A 5,000-nucleotide genomic window follows, 5' to 3' on the forward strand; every position below is an offset into this window, starting at 1 on the left:
AGGGCGGCATGGACAAGTTGGGCCGAAGGGCCTGTTTCCATGCTGTAAACCTCTGTGACTCTATGCCTGTAACCGCAAATGCCTTTCGCCTCAACCACGCTACGTGGCAAAGTGTTGAAATCCCAATCGTTACAAACAGGGGGAGACTGATGTAAACATTGGCACAGAGCTCTTTCTGTTCTGGTTAACGTCTTTGTAACGTAGATCATACGTGCCAGAATCCATAAATTTAAACAGAAAACAGAACCGAAGGAGACCATTCGGCCCATTGTACATCTGCTGGGTACAGTTATCCTTTTGCTTCCCCCCCTGTCACTTCCAATGCCCTTCCCGTACCTCGTGACGCACTAAGCCAGACCACCTTCTGTCCCCATAGCTCATCATTCCCAGAACAGGTCACTAGTCTGTTGCCAGGGGGCTTATAGCTCGAGAATCATAGAATCATAGAATCCCTACAGTGCAGAAGGAGGCCATTTGGCCCATCGAGCCTGCACTGGCCATAATCCCACCGATCCCTGTAACCACACTTATTTACCCTGCTAATCCTCCTGACACTAAGGGGCAATATAGCATGGCCAATCAACCTAACCGGCACGGTGGCACAGTGGGTTAGCACTGCTGCCTCGCAGCTCCAGAGACCTGGGTTCGATTCCCGGCTTGGGTCACTGTCTGTGTGGAGTTTGCACATTCTCCCCGTGTCTGCGTGGGTTTCCTCCGGGTGCCCCGGTTTCAACCCACACGCCAAAGATGTGCAGGTTAGGCAGATTGGCCGTGCAAAATTGACCCTTAACCTGGGATGCGTAGGTTCGAGGGATTAGCGGGGTAAATGTGTGGAATTACAGGGATAGGTCCTGGCTGGGATTGTTGTTGGTGCAGACTCGATGGGCCAAATAACCTCCTTCTGCACTGTAGGGATTCTATCTTTGGACTGTGGGAGGAAACCGGAGCACCCGGAGGAAACCCACACAGACACGGGGAGAATGTGCAAACTCCACACAGACAGTGACCCGAGCCGGGAATCGAACCCTGGTCCCTGGCGCTGTGAGACAGCAGTGCTAACCCACTGTGCCACGGTGCCAGAAGGGCGCCACTCCACATCAAGTGTGGCCAACCAGGAGTCTCTCCCGATCTTACTGCAGCCATTGGAGTGTTTGGAAGGATCTTGCAGGGTGGATCTCTCAACACAACTGCCTGAGCTGTCAAGTCCTGGGCTGGGACTTGAACCCAGAGCTTCTGGGCCCGGAAGCAGGGCCGCTAACCCCACTGCGTCTCAAGACCACCCCTCACTCCCCCTCAGCCCTTTCATTTCCTCCCCTTTTCAAGGGATGGTGATGGCCGAGTGGTATTATCTATCGGTAGACTATTAATCGGGAAACTCAGCTACTGTTCTGGGGGACCCGGGTTCGAATCTCCGTCAGGGCAGACGGTGGAATTTGAATTCAATAAAAACTACCTGGAATTAAGAAACTACTTGTCGGAATGACCCATTGTCGGAAAAATCCATCTTTTCATTTATTAGTGTCACAAGTAGGTTTACATTAACACAGCAATGAAGTTACTGTGAAAATCCCCCAGTCACCGCACTCCGGCGCCTGTTCAGGAAACACTGAGCGAGAATTTAGAATCCTAACCTGCACATCTTTGGACACCAAGGGGCAATTTAGCATGGCCAATCCACCTAACCTGCACATCTTTGGACACTAAGGGACAATTTAGCACGGCCAATCCCCCTAACCTGCACATCTTTGGACACTAAGGGACAATTTAGCATGGTCAATCCACCTAACCTGCACATCTTTGGACACTAAGGGACAATTTAGCATGGCCAATCCACCTAAACCGCACATTTTTGGACACTAAGGGACAATTTAGCATGGCCAATCCACCTAAACCGCACATTTTTGGACACTAAGGGACAATTTAGCACGGCCAATCCACCTAACCTGCACATCTTTGAACACTAAGGGGCAATTTAGCATGGCCAATCCACCTAACCTACACATCTTTGGACACTAAGGGACAATTTAGCATGGTCAATCCACCTAACCTGCACATCTTTGGACACTAAGGGACAATTTAGCATGGCCAATCCACCCAACCTGCACATCTTTGGACACTAAGGGACAATTTAGCATGGCCAATCCACCCAACCTGCACATCTTTGGACACTAAGGGACAATTTAGCATGGTCAATCCACCTAACCTGCACATCTTTGGACGCTAAGGGGCAATTTAGCATGGCCAATCCACCCAACCTGCACATCTTTGGACACTAAGGGAGAATTTAGCATGGCCAATCCACCTAACCTGCACATCTTTGGACACTAAGGGGCAATTTAGCATGGCCAATCCACCCAACCTGCACATCTTTGGACGCTAAGGGGCAATTTAGCATGGCCAATCCACCCAACCTGCACATCTTTGGACACTAAGGGGCAATTTAGCATGGCCAATCCACCTAACCCACACATCTTTGGACACAAAAGGAATTGGCCGTGTTAAATTGCCCCTTAGTGTCCAAAGACGTGTGGGTTAGGTGGAGTGGCCGTGCTAAATTGCCCCTTAGTTGGGGACTAGCTAGGGTAAATGCAGGGGGTTTGGGGGATAGGGCCTGGGTGGGATTATGGTCGGTGCCAACCTGATGGGCTAAATGACCTCCTTCTGCACTGTAAGATTCTATGATTCCATCTTAAAAATATTCAGTGACCGCCAAGCCCCACCCTCGCCTTCTGAGGCAGAGAGTTCCAGAGTCCCACGGCCCTCATCGAAACAAATTCTCCTCATCTTTGCCCTAATAGGACTTGCCCCTCATTTTAAAACAGTGCCAACTGGCTGCGCTTAAAGCAAGGTTTCCTCAGGTAACCTCTGAGTCATCTGCCAATTCAATTCAAAACATGTCCCAATAGTTGCTCACCCAACCAAACACTTTCTCCCTCTTTACCCTATCAAAATCCCTCGTGACTCTGAACACCCTGATTAAATCTTCCCCTTCTGGATGGCACGGCGGGACAGTGGTTGGCACAGCTGCCTCACAGCGCCAGGGATCCGGGTTTGATTCCCGGTCTTGGGTCACTGTCTGTGTGGAGTTAGTGTCGAAAGATGTGTAGGTTAGGTGGATTGGCCATGCTAAATTGCCCCTTAGTGTCCAAAGATGTGCAGGTTAGGTGGATTGGCTATGCTAAATTGCCCCTGAGTGTCGAAAGATGTGCGGGTTAGGTGGATTGGCCATGCTAAATTGCCCCTGAGTGTCGAAAGATGTGCGGGTTAGGTGGATTGGCCATGCTAAATTGCCCCTGAGTCTCCAAAGGCATGAAGTTAAGGGAGATTAGCCATGCCTAATTGCCCTTCAGTGTCCAAAGATGTGCAGGCTTTGTGGATTGGCCATTAGTGTCAGCGGTATTAGTGAGGTAAATAAGTGTTCTGGGGATAGGGCCTGGGTGGGATTGTTGTCGGTGCAGGCTCGATGGGCTGAATGGCCTCCATCAGCACTCCTTCTCCCCTCTGCACTCAATGAACTGTATGTTTTTGTCTGCAATGTGTTGCATTAATTTCGAGAAGGCTAGAATACAAAAGCAGCTCTGATGAAGTGTTATCCAGACTTGAAATGTTGGCTCTATTCTCTCTCCACAGATGCTGTCAGACCTGCTGAGATTTTCCAGCATTTTTTGTCATTGATACTAAAATAGGGCTGTATAAGGCTCTGGTCAGACCCCGTTTGGAATATTGGGAGCAGTTTCAGGCCCCGTATCTAAGGAAGGACTTGCTGGCCTTGCAAAGGGTCCAGGGTAGGTTCACAAGAATGATCCCTGGAATGAAGAGCTTGTCGTATGAAGAACGGTTGAGGACTCTGGGTCTGTACTCGATGGAGTTTAGAAGGTTGAGGGTGGACCTTATTGAAACTTATATTGCGAGGCCTGGATAGAGTGGACATGGGGAAGATGTCTCCATTAGTATTAGCATGGCTAATCCACCTAATTTACACATCTTTGGACACTAAAGGGCAATTTAGCATGGCCAATCCCCCTAACCTTCACATCTTTGGGCACTAAGGGGCAATTTAGCATGGCCAATCCACCTAACCTTCACATCTTTGGGCACTAAGGGGCAATTTAGCATGGCCAATCCACCTCACCTACACATCTCTGGACACTAAAGGGCAATTTAGCATGGCCAATCCACCTAACCCGCACATCTTTGTACACGAAGGGATAATTTAGCATGGCCAACCCACCTGACCCCGCATATCTTTGGACACTAAGGGGCAAATTTAGCATGGCCAATCCACCTAACTCGCAAATCTTTGGACACGTACGGGCAATTTAGCATGGCCAATCCACCTAACCTGCACATCTTTGGACACTAAGGGGCAATTTAGCATGGCCAATCCACCTAACCTGCACATCTTTGGACACTAAGGGGCAATTGAGCATGGCCAATCCACCTAATTTACACATCTTTGGACACTAAAGGGCAATTTAGCATGGCCAATCCACCTAACCTGCACATCTTTGGACACTAAAGGGCAATTTAGCATGGCCAATCCACCTAACCTGCACATCTTTGGACACTAAGGGGCAATTTAGCATGGCCAATCCACCTAACCTGCACATCTTTGTACACTAAGGGGCAATTTAGCATGGCCAATCCACCTAATATACACATCTTTGGACACTGAGGGGCAATTTAGCATGGCCAATCCACCTAACCCGCACATCTTTGTACACGAAGGGATAATTTAGCACGGCCAACCCACCTGACCCCGCATATCTTTGGACACTAAGGGGCAATTTAGCATGGGCAATCCACCTAACTCGCAAATCTTTGGACACTTACGGGCAATTTAGCACGGCCAATCCACCTCACTTACACCTCTCTGGACACTAAGGGGCAATTTAGCATGGCCAATCCCCCTAACCTACACATCTTTGGTCACTTCTGGCAATTTAGCATGGCCAATCTACCTCACCTACACCTTGCTGGACACTAAGGGGCAATTTAGC

The 5,000-nt window shown here is 49.3% G+C and overlaps 1 protein-coding gene across 1 annotated transcript in view; it reads right to left on the reverse strand.

Moving 5' to 3' along the window:
- The window catches only part of LOC144481711 (leucine-rich repeat-containing protein 55-like), a 36,991-nt gene that overhangs the window by 31,086 nt on the left and 905 nt on the right, over positions 1-5,000 (reverse strand). The gene's annotated exons all lie outside the window — the stretch shown is intronic.

The sequence above is a fragment of the Mustelus asterias genome, chromosome 31, assembly GCF_964213995.1.
Source record: "Mustelus asterias chromosome 31, sMusAst1.hap1.1, whole genome shotgun sequence".
Lineage (NCBI taxonomy): Eukaryota > Metazoa > Chordata > Chondrichthyes > Carcharhiniformes > Triakidae > Mustelus > Mustelus asterias.